An 18107-nucleotide genomic window follows, 5' to 3' on the forward strand; every position below is an offset into this window, starting at 1 on the left:
TTGAGACAGGAAGGGATAAAAATGAATTTGGAACAGAAAGGGGCAAAGATTCTTTTCCCACTGTATTCTGCTCAAGGTACACCCTCCCCCCAAAGAAGGTGAGAACCATGGTGTAAAGATGGTCTAAAGGAGAGAAAAGAGACCTCAAAAACAGGGCGACTGAGCACAAGGGGCAGGAGAAGGAAAAGAATAAATAGACTGCGACTTGCTCCCAGGGACTGGAAAAATTTAAAAAGGTTGGGACCCATCAGTGTTCATTAGTCATCTTCTCCTTCATCTTCCTCTCCTTCTTCCCCCTCATCATCAGCATCATCTTCTTCCCCTTCCCCTTCTTCATCATCTATGTCAGGAACCAAGTAGTACTGTAATGGATTTGGCCAAATGTCATCTTTGATGACTTCTCCTAACTCATCTGCACCTGCATCAGAATGGTCAGTAACCAGGTAAAGAAGCTTTCTGGTTCCTCATCCTGTCTCTTCCTGCTGGCTTTATTCTGTGTTTGACTTGAATGTTTCATCAAATCCTTTCCAGATTTCCATTTGATTTCAGTGAACTTTGAAGGTGGATCACCACTCTCACTCAGATGAAACTCTTTGGAGCAAACTTTATTTTCAAAGTAAGGATTATCGACCAAGATGGCGGCGTAGGTAAACACCGGAGACCGCTGCCGCAAACAACCATTTCAAAAATACAACTAAAAGACTGAACGGACATCACCCAGAACCACAGGAAGGCTGGCTGAAGAGAGACTCTACAACTAGAAGGAAAGAGAACAGCAAATCGAGGCTCAGAGGCGGCGCAGTGTGGAAAATACAAAGGTACCGAGGTGCGCGCGCAAAGCGGGCTGGTGGCTGAGGGCGCGGTTGTCGTTTTCTGTCGGGAGTGAGTCTCAGACTCTGGGCTCCAGATCCGGGCGAGTCTCTAGGGACCCAGACTCAAACGGGAGAAGCGGGATTATCCGGCATCAGTTGGAACCTGAGGGCAGCTTTCTCTCCGAAGTTTGCAGCGGCTGCCGGGGTTCTGAGAAGCAGAGCCTCTGGGAACGGGACTGAGCGTGGCCATAACTGCTCCCTCCGCCCGCCCTGTTGATCCCGCCCCGCCCAAACCCTGCGCACAGCCATTTGCCGATCGCCTCAGGCAAAGGCTGGATTAGCACCTCCCCAGAAGGCAGACGTTTTCCATACAGCTGATTCCTATAGCCAGTCGGCCTGGTGGTCAAACCCCTCTAGTGTTAACTACAACAATTAAGGCTTGGCTAGAACAAGACTGCGCACAGAGACCACAAGGGGGTGCACCAAGAAAGCATAAAAGATGTGAAGACAAAAAAACATGACAGAAATAGAGGATATGGAGCTAAGAATCGCAATTTTGAGGGCTTGCCATAAATTTGTGCAGAGCCTCACGAAAACTAATGAGACCCTCGATGCTACGATAAAGAAATTAGAAAGTAAGCATACACGGACTGAAATAAAGAATATTATACCCAATAGCAGACCAGAGGAGCACAATAATCAAACCAAAGATTCCACAAAAAACACCCAATTGGAAAAGCAAAATGAAAAAAGAATCCGAAAGTGTGAAGATAGTGTAAGGAGCCTCTGGGACAGCTTTAAGCGGTCTAATATCAGAATTATTGGAGTGCCAGAAGATGAGAGACAGCAAGATATTGAAAACCTATTTCAAGAAATAATGGCAGAAAACTTCCCCCATCTGGAGAAAGAAATGGACTTACAGGTCCAAGAAGCGCAGAGAACCCCAAACAAAAGGAATCCAAAGAGGACCACACCAAGACACATCATCATTAAAATGCCAAGAGCAAAAGACAAAGAGAAAATCTTAAAAGCAGCAAGAGAAAGAGGCTCAATTACCTACAAGGGAATACCCATACGACTGTCAGCTGATTTCTCAACAGAAACTTTGCAGGCCAGAAGGGAATGGCAAGAAATATTCAAAGTGATGAATACCAAGAACCTACAACCAAGATTACTTTATCCAGCAAAGCTATCATTCAGAATTGAAGGTCAGATAAAGAGCTTCACAGATAAGGAAAAGCTAAAGGAGTTCATCACCGCCAAACCAGTATTATATGAAATGCTGAAAGGTATCCTTTAAGAAGAGGAAGAAGAAGAAAAAGGTAAAGATACAAATTATGAACAACAAACATGCATCTATCAACAAATGAATCTAAGAATCAAGTGAATAAATAACCTGATGTACAGAATGAACTGGTGATTATAATAGAATCAGGGACATAGAAAGGGAATAGACTGACTATTCTTGGGGGGAAAAGGGGTGTGGGAGATGCGGGAAGTGACTGGACAAAAATCATGCACCTATGGATGAACACAGTGGGTGGGGAGTGAGGGTGGAGGGTGGGGTGGGAGCTGGAAGGAGGGGAGTTATGGGGGGGAAAAAAGAGGAACAAATGTAATAATCTGAACAATAAAGATTTAATTTAAAAAAAAAAAACAAAGTAAGGATTATCATCAAAATAAAAATCTATTCTGTAACCTGATTTAATATCTTCAAATTCTGTCACTTCAACTCTTGTCAAATAATGCAGTGCCTCTTCATCCTCTTCCCCAAGCAGTGCAGACACTTGTGGATGGTTGACAAATGTTGTTATCCCAAAATGTGGGATTTTGACAATCAATTCTGACCTCTTCTGAAAAAATGGTTGGCAGAGTTGTTATATTTCTGTTCTACTTTCAAAATCTCCTCACTGGCTTATTCATTAAGTCTGTCTATTTCATTTTATACTTCATCAATATGTTCAATCGCGTCTTGCTGTTCGTTTTCTCTCTGGCACATCCTAAGGGTCGGCTTCTTCTCTGGCTTGGGGGCTGGAGGCAGTTTTGGTTTCTTCATTTGAGATGGGAGTGAGGGACTGATGTTTGGGGGCTATGCTGTGAGGAAAGTCCGAGGATCTGAATGCTGGGAAGTCACCGGGCTCGAAGGCATGCTGAGCACTATTCTATGGCATTTCTATACACCAATAGTGAACTTACAGAAAGAGAGATTAAAAAAACAATCCCATTTACTATTGCACACAAAAAAATTAAGATACTTAGGAATAAACTTAACTAAGGAGGTAAAAGAACTCTACTCATAAAACTACAGAATGTTGAAAAAAGAGATAGAGAGATAAAGAAAGACATAAACAGATGGGAGAACATACCATGTTCATGGATTGGTAGAATCAACATCATTAAAATGTCCATACTACCCAAAGCAATCTATAGATTCAATGCATTCCCCATTAAAATACCAACAGTATATTTCAAAGACCTAGAACAAACACTCCAAAAATTTATCTGGAATAAAAAAAGATCCCAAATAGCTGTGGCAATCCTGAGAAAGAAGAACAAAGTAGAAGAGATCTCAATACCAGATATCAAGCTGTATTACAAAGCCACTGTTCTCAAAACTGCCTAGTATTGGCACAAGAACAGACATATCAATTAGTGGAATAGAATAGAGAACCCAGAAATTGACCCAAACCACTATGCTTAATTAATATTTGACAAAGGAGGCAAGAGCAAACAATGAAGTCAAGAAAGTCTCTTCAATAAATGTGTTGGGAAAATTAGACAGATACATGAAAAAAAAAAAATGAAACTAGACCACCAACTTACACCATACACAAAAATAAACTGAAAATGGATAAAGGACTTAAATGGGAGACTGGAAACTATAAAAATCTTAGAAGAATCCATAGGTAGCAAAATTTCAGACATGTGCCGAAGCAATATTTTCACCGATACAATTCCTAGGGCAATGGAAACTAAAGAGAAAATAGACAAATGGGACTACATCAAAATAAAAAGCTTCTGCACAGCAAAAGAAACCATCAACAAAACAACAAGAAAGCCCACTGCATGGAAGAACATATTCGCCAATGTTACATCCGATAAGGGACTAATCTCCAACATTTATAGGGAACTCATACAACTTAACAAAAGGAAGATAAACAACCCAATCAAAAAATGGGCACAGGACCTAAATAGATACTTTTTGAAAGAGAACATGAGGAAGGCCAAGAGACATATGAAACATGCTCAAAGTCACTATTATCTGAGAGATGCAAATCAAAACAACAATGTGGTACCATCTCACACCTGTCAGAATGGCTATCAACAAATCAACAAATGACAAGTGCTGGAGAGGATGCGGAGAAAAAGGAACCCTCGTGCATTGCTGGTGGGAATGCAGACTGGTGCAGCCACTGTAAAGAACAGTATGGAGTTTTCTCAAAAAACTAAATATGGAACTCCCATTTGACCCAGTAATCCCACTTCTAGGAATATATCCCAAGAAACTAGAAACACTAATCAGAAAGGATGTATGCAACCCTATGTTCATAGTAGCACAATTTACAATAGCTAAGAATTGGAAACAGCCTAAATGCCCATCAGCAGATGAGTGGATTAAAAACTGTGGCACATCTACACAATGGTACATCTACACTGCTGTAAAAAGTAACTCCTACCATTCGCAACAGCATGGATGGTCTTGAAGAGCATTATGCTAAGCGAAATAAGTCAGTTAGAGAAAGATAAATATCACATGATCTAACTCATTTGTGGAATATAATGAACAACATAAACTGATGAATAAAAATAGATCCAGAGACTTAAAAGCATTGAACAGACCATCCAACCTCAGAGGGAAGGCTGGGGAGGGTGTGAGGGTGGGGTAAGAGATCAACCAAAGAACTTGTATGTATGCATATAAGCATAACCAATGAACACAGACAGTAGGGAGTGAGGGCATGTGTTTGGTGGTGGGAGCAGCCAGGGAGAGTTCAATGGGGGAAAAAGAAGACATATGTAATACTTTAAACAATAAAGAATTTTTAAAAATTAGAGAAACTCCTGGTAAAGTTCTCTTCCTACACCAGTTTTTTTCCAACTAAATCTTTTAGAAAGGAATTGGAGACAACTGTAGGGTCTTTCTCATTTTTATTTCTTAACGATGAGTTCAAAATCAGTATGTCCAATGCAAAATTTTGGTACTCTTCATTCCCACCTTTTAAACTTTATATATTTATTTCCTCTTGATACACATGAATTTAGTTTTTGGGTTTTGTCATTAATTGCTAAGGAATTTTAAGATAAAAATGCGGTCATTAACATCACGAGATACAAGGGCACTTTGGATTTCAAAATATCTTTATAGTGGGGGAGTAAGAGAAGCCTCACGTGTCACTTGCTTATTTTTTAAACTATTACTCTTTCAACTCTAATCTTTGAATAATATATTTTTTCTACAATATAAAATGACTTTTTAAATAAAATCAGCACCGTAACATTATCTATTTTACAATAAATCTGAAAGAAAAATTTGGAAAAGAATATTCTTACACCAAATGGAATAACTTGTTTTTTAACTTAAAATTTTTTTGGTTAATTGCCTAAACACCTAAATCAGTGAATAAGAATTCTCAGCATCCAATCCATGAATATAGAATACAATATAATTTATTCTACTTTTTACTTCAAAGCCACAGAGATGACATCCATATAATTATAAAGCCTACTCTACATTTTCAAGTTCTCAATCCAAACATATGGATTAGAACAGATGACTTTATTCCTGGCAACATTCATGGAAGGGCCAGATTCCTCATAAAAAGACAAAATAAGTTTGATTGGGAGCCGGCCATTGTCGTACTCACCCATCAACAGAATTATGGAAGTCAAGAGGCAATCTTTTTTTCCTTTTTAAAATAGCAAAGGAACAAAAGAAGATTGGCTGACTGTTGAGTGGGCCGCATGTTAGAGTGCATAGCTCATCAGGATCAGGGCCAGCACCTGTGAGCAGTTATGTCATCTGCACTACAGCTTTTACCCCGGAAGGTATTTGAAAATACTTTACTCTCAAAATATATGTATCCATTCCTTGTCCGTGAGGTCCCAAGTATAAATCTAAAGTGATAATGGGCTTCTTCAGTCCAAAGGCAGGACTTCTTTGCAGTAGAGTGTCTCCAGAGTTTCACAAAAATAAATAAAAGCAGCAGCTAACGTCTTTTCAGCTTCTTGACCTCTCTGCATTTCGTTGCTTCTTCCTCCTGTCTCATTCCCTCAAAGTCCTCTTGCATACCGGGTCTTAAACTCTTTGCTTCTTCCTTCTGCAGTTCTCTCCAACTACTCTCTATGTAACATAAGGCATAATCACTTTCATCTTTGTATTTTTTTCAGTCATAGCCAAAGAATGTGCTTGGATATTTTTTCCTGAGATTCTCCTTCATCTTTGATAAAATCTTCCATTTTGGAGTCATAGTCCTCATGTTCCTCCTCTTCACATTCTCAGGGTCTTTTGTAACCTCTAGGGAAGGGAAACTTTTCAGGACCTTGGGCAGATCTGCAGCCAGCTAAGGCTTCATTCCATTCATCTGTCCATTGCTGGGCTGGTAATGATATTCTTAGAAGATACTGTTTCTGAGACAAAAGTGCATTTGGGCTTATGGGGAGGATCTGAGCTACTAACTCTTCACCCAGGTCCCAAGCTGCTCACTGGTCTTCTAAGGCCTGAACTGCTGATAGGCCATCCAGCTGGAACTGAGCCACTTACTGATCCCCCAGGGCCACTGACTGACCTCCCGGGGGGGGGGGGGGGCGCGGCATTGAGCCACTCACTGGTCATTGGTCATGTGGACTGTGCACAGGCCACCCAGGGCCACCAGAACTGACCTCTGACTTCCCAGAACCACCTGAGCCACTGATGGGTCGTCCAGAGCCCCCTGTACTATTGGCTGTCCTTCCAGGAGGATTTGAGTCACTGGCTGGCCTCTTGGTCCCACTGATTGATCGCTCAGGTCCTGAGCTGGGGCTGCCATTCTGGCACCTGGGCATGGAGCCAGAACTAACTGTAGGCCAAACACTCTCTGTGCTGGGCTGCCCAGGAACTGGGCTGGAGCTGCCTGGCTGCCTGACACCTGGACTCTTAGCCTTATGTGGGGTGACCATGGGTCCGGGTATGGAATGGCTAGGATGGGGAGGAGATTTTTGGCTTTGTGCTCAGTAACAGATTTCTGAGTCCTTTTAGCAGAAGCCTTTGGAACACTTGGTGAATAGGTGCTCGAGTGGGTCTTTCCAGGCCCATTGAAAACAGGCCTGTCATGGTCCTTCCGAAACGAGGGTTGGGAGCAGTTGCTAGATCCTACTTTGGGCCTCTCTCCTGGCATAGATTTGGATGAAAACAAACCTAAATGTTTCTTATTAGCTGCGCTGGGTCTAGATTTCTTTTCAGCGTGAGGAAGGGCAGTGCCCTTGGGAGAAGGATGCTTGTCCCCAGAAACTCTGCTAGGTTTCATGCCCATACTTTCTGTCTGAGAGGGCACCTTTTTGGTCAGAGGCAGTCCTGCATCTGCCTCAGGTTCCTTTTTCATATGTCTTCCTTCCCTCCCTAAGTTCTTGTGCAGTCATAGGCCACTTTTCTAGTTTTTTTCACTACCTTGATTTCCACTGGTTCGTACTGCTTTTTCTCAGCCAGCCTGAGTAGGTCAGTGAAGTCATGATGGTGGGGCACTTTTAAGGGGGACCTTTGGTTTATTTTCAACTTTGGGAGGAGGTTCTTGCTCTTCTTCATACTCCTGCTCTGATGCTGCCTGATTGTGTTCTAAGAATTCTTCCTCTTCTTCCATCTCATACTCTTGGTCTGTTCCCTGACTAGTGTGGCTTTCCATTGCCTGTCTTTTCTTTGACTTTTCCTCAACAGGAATCCCATTTAACCATGGAAATTGTCCTTTGTCCTCTTGGCCATAGCTCTTGCTTTCTTGTCATGTTTTAGCTCAATTCGCTTTTTGAGTAGTTCTTCTTTTCTCCTTTTCCTGTATGGCTTTTCTTCTGAGCTCCTCCTCTTTTCTTTTGAGAAAAGCTTGCACACTGCTGATTGGACACCCTTAACTTTTGGGTCTTTTTGGCAGGACCCACTGCCAAACTATACCTTTTCAGTGTGCTGTTGGTTCCTTGTCCTTTAGAAGCTATCATGAGAATTTCCCTGAAATCCATGTTGACCGAACTGGATAGAATGGGCCGCCTCTCAGAGAGGGATGAGAACGCATCTTACCTGGCGGCCAGCTGAGCCAAATGAACTGGCTGGCCACCTCTTTCCTACCTCTACTCAGCACCACCACTTTCGGCGCTGTCCAAGGTGGTCTGCCCACCCCCTTCCTCAAACGGCTTATATCCTTACAGGTCCAACGCTGCGCTCCCACCTTTGAAACTTTAAATAAAAGTTTTACATCCACAGATAAATTAGTAGATTGTTCCACATTCATTGACATAATCATTCAGTTGAGAATAAGTTACTTTAGTTTAATTGTTAAATCTTCGTTCAGCCTGGTTGGTGTGGCTCAGTGGATTTAGTATTCTCTCAGGCACCAAGAGGTCGCTGGTTCGATTCCTGGTCAGGGCACATGCCAGGGTTGTGGGCTCAATTCCCAGAAGGGGGCATGCAGGAGACTGCCAATTGAAGTGATAGCTCTACCTCATCGATGTTTTAGTCTCTCTCTCCCTTTCCCTTCCTCTCTCTCTGAAAATCAATATTACCATATATTTTTTAAAATCTTAGTTCAGAAAATGGTGATGGACACGTACTTCCAAAATGTCTGAATACTTGCTTATATGGTGAAGAAACAAAAGTTCATATCGATTTTTTTACTAACAATCAATAATCTTATTTATTTAATATCTTTTTTATTTATTTCAGAAAGGAAGGGAGAGATAACATGCATATAAATACATATCCTTTAAAACAGTACATAAAATATATAATCAAAGAAAATGTACAATGGCAACAAAACACATAAGATGCCTAGGAATGACCCACAATCTGTATAAATAAAACTTTAAAATGCTACCCAATAACAGAGCTTGAACAACTGGACAGTAACATCATATTCTTGGGAAGAACAATCATAATGATGTCAATCTCCCAATGTTGATTATAAATTTATTATGATTTGATTAAAATATCAGCAAGATTTTTAAGACCAAAACAAGCTCATTTAAGTTCACATGTCAAAATGAGAAATGTAAAAGAAAATTCTGGCGTAGCCAGCATGGCTCAGTGGTTGACCCATGTATCAGGAGGTTACAGTTCGATTCCTGGTCAGGGCACATGCCCTGGTTGCAGGCTTGATCTCCCCAGTGGGGAGTGTACAAGAGACAGCTCTCTCATCATTGATGTTTCTGTCTCCCTCTCCCTTCCTCTCTGAAATTAATAAACATATTTTTAAATAGAATTCTGAGAAAAACAAATAAATGAATAAAAGCTACCCCAACCAGATAGAACAATGTATTGTGTTATAAACTATAGTAATTTAAAAACTTGGGCAATGTCCTGTAAATAGATAAACTGATGGAACAGAAAACAAAGTCCAGTGATAGACTCAAATACATATGGAAATTTGGTAAAATAAAAATATCTCCTTAGATCAGTGGGAAAATATGCATTATATAATAAAGAATGTTAGAAAAACTGAATGGAGAAAAATACTGAACCAAAATCAACTCATTTTACTCATAACAAATATAAAAACTGAAAGCTACTGAAAACCCAAGGGTACAAAGATATCAAAAGTGAAAGAATGGAAAAAATATATTAAGCAAACATAAGCCAAATAAAAAGTATATGATAACACAGAACACTTGAAGGAAAAAAGCATTACTATAAATAAAGAGCACTTCATATCAATAATTTCATTTTACCAGAAATATCCAAATTCACAAGCACTTCATAACATGAAATCAAAGTACATACAAGAGAGCTACAAGGGAAACTAGATACATCTATAATCATAATAAATTTAATACACCTCTCTCCTTCGGAGACAGAGCATACCTCTTTCAGAACCAATAGCCTCACACAAAGAATTCAGTGAAGATGTAAAACACTTCAACAACCTGAGCAGAAAACTGCATTCAACATTCAGATAACCCACTGCACCCAACAACCTTTCCTGCTAAAGGCATGAAGATGTTATTCCCAAGCTGCACAAGTCCTTTGGTTGATCTCTCCCTTGCCCCCACCCTCCCTTGTCTTCCCTCTGAGGTTTGACGGTCTGTTTGATGCTTCTCTGTCTCTGGATTTATTTTTGTTCATCAATTTATTTTGTTCATTAGATTCCACAAATGAGTGAGATCATGTGATATTTATCTTTCTCTGACTGGCCTATTTAGCTCAGCATAATACTCTTCAGGTCCCTCTGCTGGGGTCCAGCCCCATGGGGTCCAGGGGTTCCCAAAGGTGTGGACGGAGTCGGCGAAGAATGTTTTACACAGAGACAGTGTTCAGAACTCTCTAGCTTTCCTCAGTCTCCGTGGATCTTCCCTGTGCCTGGCTGAGGCCACAGAGAGAGGATCCCAAGGCAAGCTGAGCCTTTATTTTATAGTGAGCGGTAAACAAGGTAATGGTTTCTATAGTTACACAGTTCTTGTAAGTTTCACTTGTTTACACTGTTGTAAGTTTCACTTGTTTTTGTTCTTGTAAGTTTCACTTGTTTACACTGCTCTTGTAAATTTCACTTGTTTTTGTTCTTGTTGCACTTCCCTCAGCCCATTAGCTTCCCGAGTAAGATCTAGGGAGCTTTATACAAGGTCAAGCCTAATTATGCTAAGAGGACTGTGCTCTCTAAGCTGGGAATTGTTTATGACTTTGCCCACAGGTCAGTCCGAGGCTTAACCCTATATCAGCTCCCCACACATTTGTATGCAAATTAACTGAACAGAATAGAAGGTTTAGTAAGTTACCGAAATCCATCCATAAATTTTGTAAGATAAAGATGTCTCCTTAGATCAGTTGTGAAAATGTGCCTTATAAAATAAACTAGAGGCCTGGTGCACAAAAATTTGTGCACCCAGGGGGATCCCTCAGCCTGGCCTGTGCCCTCTTGCAGTCTGGGACCCCTCGGGGAATGACCACCTGCTGGCTTAGGTCCGCTCCCGCCTAAGCTGGCAGTAAGACATCCCTCTGGCAGCCTGGGAGCCCTCGGGGGATGTCCACTTGCAAGCGGGGAGCAGGCCTAAGCTGCAGTCGGACATCCTTAGCGCTGCTGAGGAGGTGGGAGAGGCTCCCACCACCACTGCTGTACTGGCAGCTGTCAGCCTGGCTTGTGGCTGAGAAGAATTCCCCCTGTGGGAGCGCACTGACCACCAGGGGGCAGCTCCTGCATTGAGCATCTGCCCCCTGGTGATCAGTATGTGTCATAGTGACCAGTCATTCTGCTGTTAGGGTCAATTTGCATATTATCCTTTTATTATATAGGAGTGCCTGGCCAGCCTGGGTGAGGGGCTGATGGCTGTTTGCAGCCTGGCCAAGCCCCCCAGCAGGGACCCTCACCCCTTGAGGGTCTGGCCAGCCTGGGTGAGGGGCTGATGGCTGTTTGCAGGCTGGCCACAGCCCCTTCAGGTTGGGAGTCCCCCATGGGGTGCCTGGCCAGCCTGGGGAGGGGCTGAGGGCCGTTTTCAGGCTGGCCATGGCCCCCAGCCACCCAAGCTTCCAGTGGAGGCTTGCTGGAAGCAGGTATCTGGGATTTATTTAGCTTCTATAATTGAAAATTTGTTGCCTTTTGCAGAGGCCACAGCCAGCTCAGGGCACGCGGGAAGCTTGGCTTCCTCCTTTGCCTGGGCAACCAAGCCTCCTGCTTGCTCCAGCTTCGTGGCTGCTGGCTACCATCTTGGTTGGGTTAATTTGCATATAGTCGCTCTGATTGGCTGGTGGGCGTGGCTTATGGCTTAGCAAAGGTACTGTCAATGAGCATCTTTGTCTTTTATTAGTGTAGATGGTGTTGGGACATGGGGCAAACAGTAGGTCACAGATACAGGACGACTAGCAGGATTTTTCCTGATTCGAGAGGCAGGTGGACATTGGTGAACATTTCCTGTGGGACCACTTTTCATGAGCATGTCCTGCAGCTGAACACCAGCATCTGGAGTGCACTGCTTCCCTGTCAGTCTAGTGAGCTGCGTGGTCCCATCTTATAGTCTCTCTGGAGGCAGAGGGAAGGCACTGAGGCTCAGTCTGTCAGCAATAAATGTTCTAAGCTATAACACAGGAGAATTTGGCCTGGCTGGTATTGTTCAGTGGTTAGAGGGTCAGCCCCCATGGGAAGAGTTGCAGGTTTGATTCCCAGTCAAGGGCATATACCTGAGTTGTAGGTTTGATCCCCCATGAGTACAGGAGGCAAATAATCGATGTGTCTCCCTCACATTGACTTTTCTCTCTTTTTCCTGCTCCCTTCCTCCCTTCCACTCTTTAAAAGATTAATGGAGAAAATATCTCAGGTGAGGACTAACCAAAAAGAAAAAAAAGGATTTTTTCCAAGTTACAAAATGAAAACCCTGAGAAATCTGTTCTGTGTTCAAAAGAACATTGCTTATAAATGTTAGAACCAGGCTCAGGTAGATTCCAGAGGCTCCAAGCTTTAGGGGTTCCCTTTCTCAGAGCTGCTGGGATTGCTCATGAAGAGGTGCAGATTATGAAAGGAGCCACTTTGGGCTAAACAATTAGGAAGAATTTTGATTCTCTTTAGACTAAGAGACCAGGCTTGGTGAGCAAAGAAAAAACTTGTGTTGCCATCACAACAGTCTAGCTTATCATTTATAAACTAGAGGTCCATGCATGGAATTTGTGCACTGGGGGGGAGGGTGTCCCCTCAGCCCTCTTGCAGTCCGGGAACCCTCCGGAGATGTCCTACTGAGGGGCCTAAGCTGTCAGTTGGACATCCTTAGCACTACTGCAGAGGTGGGAGAGGCTCCCGCCACCACTGCTGCACTCAGTGGTGAGCCCATCTTCTGGTTGAGCAGCATGCCCCCTGTGGGAGCACACTGACCACCAGGGGGCAGCTCCTTCATTGAGCATCTGTCCCCTGGTGGTCAGTGCATATCATAGCGACCAGTTGTTCTGCCATTTGGTCAGTTGGCATATTAGCCTTTTATTATAGGACTAGAAGCCCATTGCACAAAGATTCGCACAATAGGCCTTCCTTCCCCTGGCTGCCAGCACCGGTTTTCCTCCGGCACCCAGGACCCAGGCCTTTGGTCCGGCTGCAGATAGGCTTTGCTCCACACCTGCGTATGCAAATTAACTGCCATCTTTGTTGGGTTGATTTGCATAGTTGCTCTGATTGGTGGGTGGGTGTAGCGGAGTGACACCAATTTGCATGTTTCTCTTTTATTAGTGTAGATTATCCCACGTTTTCCTCTAGAACATTTTTCCTAAAATGAAAATAGCTTTGTGTGTGCAGTTTACTTAAGCAATAAAATATAGAGTTAATTCAAAATTCTACCCTAAGAGTTAAAAAAACTGCTATCATTTTAAGTATATCCCCCTTCAGACATCTCTACTTGTGCACATTTTCTTTCTTCTCTTTTCTCTCTATTTAATTTACTATTTTAGATTTTAATGTGGCTGCAAAAAATGTAAATTTTCAACTTTTATTCCTAATATGTGCATTTATGAGTGCACATTTTTTCATAAGTTTTGGTATGTGGTATTATCATTCAGTTCGACTTATTTTTTAACTTGAATTGTGATGTATTTTTTGGGTTAGATGTGTATTTCACAACTTTTAAATATAAGGAGTTTCTAGGTACCTCTGTTCCTGATTTCTGGATTAACTACAATGACAACAAGAAACATATTGTATATAACTTCAATTCTTTGAAGTTAGTTGAAACCTGCTTCATAGTCCAGCAGGTTCCCGTAAAAGATAATTGAAGTGCTCTCCGCTGCCGTCTCATGTGCATCTTGGGAGTAGCACCTCAGTGCAGGTCAGCAGGACAGGGGTGGCTATAGTGGAGCATCTCTAAGTGCTGAAGGAAAGGCTATTTGGGAGTGTGTTTCAGAACTTTTAAAACTAAGAACTTTCCTATCATCAACAAACGACAAGTGCTGGCAAGGATGTGGAGAAAAAGGAACCCTTGTGCACTGCTGGTGGGAATGCAGCCGCTGTGGAAAACAGTATGGAGTTTCCTCAAAAACTTAAATATGGAACTCCCATTTGACCCAGTAATCTCACTTCTAGGACTATATCCCAATAAATCAGAAACACCAAGCAGAAAAATTATATGCACCCAGCACAATTTACAACAGCTAAGATTTGGCAACAGCTAAGTGCCCATTAGCAGATGAATGGATTAAAAAACTATGGTACATTTACATAATGGAATACTATGCAGCTGTAAAAAAGAAATAACTCTTACTATTCACAATAGCATGGAGGGATGTGGGGAGCTGATATAGGGTTAAGCCTCGGACTGACCTGTGGGCAAAGTCATAAACAATTCCCAGCTTAGAGAGCACAGTCCTCTTAGCATAATTAGGCTTGACCTTGTATAAAGCTCCCTAGATCTTACTCGGGAAGCTAATGGGCTGAGGGAAGTGCAACAAGAACAAAAACAAGTGAAACTTACAACAGTGTAAACAAGTGAAACTTACAAGAACTGTGTAACTATAGAAACCATTACCTTGTTTACCGCTCACTATAAAATAAAGGCTCAGCTTGCCTTGGGATCCTCTCTCTGTGGCCTCAGCCAGGCACAGGGAAGATCCACGGAGACTGAGGAAAGCTAGAGAGTTCTGAACGCTGTCTCTGTGTAAAACATTCTTCGCCGACTCCGTCCACACCTTTGGGAACCCCTGGACCCCATGGGGCTGGACCCCAGCACAAATGAATGTGAAGAACAATGAGGTAATATTTGGTATATAACACTTTGGGAAATGGTGGAGCAGGGTGATATTTAGGAAAAGCGCAGCACACTTGGCAGGTTATGTTTCTAAGACAACCCCAAAACAACAGGACATGTACAGGTGGGGGTGGTCAACAGGCTCCTGTTTGGAGCCTTAAGGCCTAAAGCTGAGGCAAATAGGCTGATGTTCCCTCCTGGAACCAGGTATCATCATGGAAACCTCTTAGGAAGAAATGGGGGAGAACTACAGGTTCTTTCTGAACTTACCTGACAATTTAAAATCAACATGCACAATGCAAGGCTGTGTCCTCTTTATTCCCACCTTTGGACGGTAAATGAAAGTTTTACATCCAGAAACTAAATTAGTAGATTGTTCCGAATTTCATTGATAAATTCATCCAGTCCCAAAAATGTTTCTTTAGATAACTTGATAAATCTTAGTTCAGGACAGGGTGAAGTAGATGTACTTCCAAAGTTTAGACTCTATGAAATATCAGGTTACTGGCTTATGTCGGGGAGAAACAAACTTCCCTCTAAACTCAAGGTTCTTTTCTGGTCTAATAATCAAATAGATATGACACAGATTAGCAACAGAAAATAACCACCTGTAAGACACACGTATGGATAGGCCCCTCACATACATGAGAGAGTCAGGGGCCCTGCCTGCAGGAGAGGCTGAATCAAAAAGAAAACATGGGTACACAAGGCATTCGGAGCTTGGGGCCTTCCAGTCCTTGCAAAATGATATGAGCAGATGCTTTAGGAGATGCTATCCCTAATATGTACACTAGGGGGCAGCAGAGAAGAGCATTTCCTTGGGCAGGAAAAGGGGCGGGGCCACAGGTTCTGAGTCCTGCTCCTCTACAAACAGCTTAAGATCAAGATTCCAAGTATTGGCATCAGGGTGGCAGAATTTTGATCCCTTCATAAGCAATGTGAATTGTTTGTGACACCAGTATTCTTTAGATTGGTAAATGCATGAACAAACTCCTTTCTAGAAATAAACTTTCTCATAGTACATGTCCCACAGGACATGTTTGCTAATACAGTGGGGCCTTGACTTACGAGTGTCCCGACTAACGAATTTTTCGAGATACAAGCCGTCTCTCAGCCGATTTTTTGCTTTGAGTTGCGAGCTAAAATTCGGGTTACGAGCCAGCTTCAGATACCTCACCACTAGTTGGCGCAGCGAACGTCACAGTGAACACCACAACATCAGCCCAGCATCACGTGTTTCACTCATTCACTGTTGATTTGACATACGAGTAATTTGAGTTATGAGCTCCATCACAGAACGAATTAAACTCGTAAGTCAAGGCTCCACTGAAGTCCCGATGTCTTTAGTGCCTCTATATGATGAAGCTGTTATATTGTACCCCGTGAAGGACACCTCAAGAAGTCGAATTAAAGAGTCATATTTATTGCAAATCTGGGACTACAAGGGGGCATTTCACTCTCCCAAATCTCGCAGTGTCCTCCCAGCTGCAACACCAGATTTATATAGGCAAAAATCACAAAGGTATTGATTACATCCCAGGGTTTGGAATGAGGAACCTGGTTCGCAAAAAAGCAGTTTACAGAAGCAGAATTAAGCATGTTAATTATAGCTTTGGGTCTCCAGATCACTGAGTTGACAGGAACACATTATCTAGAGCCCTCGGGTCTTGGGACCACTGAGTTGACAGGGAAACATTATCTGGAACCCTCAGGTCTTGGGATAATTGTGCTGTCCTGGTTCCCAGGTACAGAGGAATTTGCTTTCTAAAACCAGTAAGATCACAATCAATGGGATATTCACATTATAATCAATAAGGCATTCAATCAAATGGGATGATTTATATAATTCAGAAAATCAAAATAACTTTTCTATTGTTAAGCCAAACAGCAGGGTTAGAGTTAAACTACAGTTTCTACCTGCGATGATTGCTACCAGACTTCAAAGCAAAGCATGAATAAATCTATGTTCAGTAACCCCACTCCTCACCCAAACTCTCACTATATCACAGCACACAATACACTAACACACACTCCGTTTCCCACACCAGCCACCCCCTGCTGGCCCTCTGTAGGTGACACTCTTCCTGCCTCATCTTTCCTCAGGTTTGTGGAGACGCCCCCGGGCCTATGGAGATGCCTCTACATGTCTGCTGAGGCTCAGCGACATGGCGCCACCTGAGGCAGGAGAAGTGTCTCGAGCTCACTTCCTGGCCTGGCCAAGCTGCGGGGCCGTCACTGGACGCCAGCACCACAGGCTGACGGCACAAGCGCCATGTGGGTCAGAGAGGAAACTCAGGTGCTCCCTGGCAAGAACATGACCCCCTGGGAGAAACTGCAGGCACCTGGATATTGTTGCTGTTCTTTTCAAATGCTCACTCTTTAAGGACCATTCTACACTGTAACTAAGAATCAATGAGCTTGATTTTTTAGTTTCCAGAATTTGCCATCAAAAGCTTTTCTCTTTGAAATTGTAGCATTTGTCATATTGTGACGTTCTCAGATTACCTACAGGGGACACAATTTCATTTACATAAACTTCTGGTTTCTAGAATACCATGCGTCCAGACCCTGATCTCATTTTAAATTCAAAGAAAGTTGTTCCTACTTTATTTAATCATTAAAAAACTCAAAAATAAGAAAGAGAATTTTTCTACCTCCTCACATGATATTTCTTCATGTTTTTTTCCCCAAGCTTAAACTGCCTATATATGTGTGTGTCTGCACTTAATCACCACTAATTAGAGAGAGAAAGAAAGGGGAGACAGACAGAGAAACATCCATGTGACAGAGAAACATGGGTTGGTTGCTGGGATCCCAGCCTCACCCTTTGATGTGACAGGAGGACAGTCTAGCCGACCGGCAGCTCTACACAGGTTTCTCCGTAGCTAACACACATCATTGCTTTTGTAAAGCTGGGGAGAGCAAAACAAAAGTAGCTTAGCACAGAAGAAGGAACAGGAGAGAGCCAGGAGGGCACATTGCTCTCTAGACAGGAGCCTAGGGGCGCTGTGTCTCCCGGAGAAACAAAACTCCAAGTGACAAAAGTGAGCAGAGAAAGCTGGCCTCACTGTGGCACCAGCTCTCATCCCGACCACAACCCCATAGCCAGCCCCCCCCCCACCACCACCACCACCACCCTCAGCTCCTCCCCCTGCTCCCCTCTCCCCTCAGGTCCCAGCCATGCTGCTTCCTTCTCTTCCTTCTTCAGGCAGTTTCTGCACTTTGGGAATGTCAGGGAATTTGGACAGTTTTTCTAAGTTGTGGCGTCTAGTATTAGGAAACTATTTATGTCACTTACTTCAAACCTAAATTGGTAACTTGTGTTTTCTCTTTTTCTTTCTGATTAGTCTAGTTAGGGTTGGATAACATTTATTGATTTTTTTCCAATAAACAATATTTGGTTTCAGTACATTTGTA

General features: G+C 42.7%; 2 pseudogenes; both read right to left on the reverse strand.

Annotated features, from left to right (window-relative positions):
• Window positions 1–251: 251 nt before the first annotated feature.
• On the reverse strand, window positions 252–5681 carry LOC139014327 (protein SET-like; annotated as a pseudogene).
• Window positions 5682–6019: 338 nt separating this feature from the next.
• LOC139014383 (protein SPT2 homolog pseudogene) lies at window positions 6020–8012 on the reverse strand (annotated as a pseudogene).
• Between the last annotated feature and the right edge of the window lie 10095 nt (window positions 8013–18107).

This window comes from Myotis yumanensis, unplaced genomic scaffold, assembly GCF_028538775.1.
Source record: "Myotis yumanensis isolate MYYU_CA2020_CCGP unplaced genomic scaffold, mMyoYum1.0.hap1 SCAF_7, whole genome shotgun sequence".
Taxonomy (NCBI): domain Eukaryota; kingdom Metazoa; phylum Chordata; class Mammalia; order Chiroptera; family Vespertilionidae; genus Myotis; species Myotis yumanensis.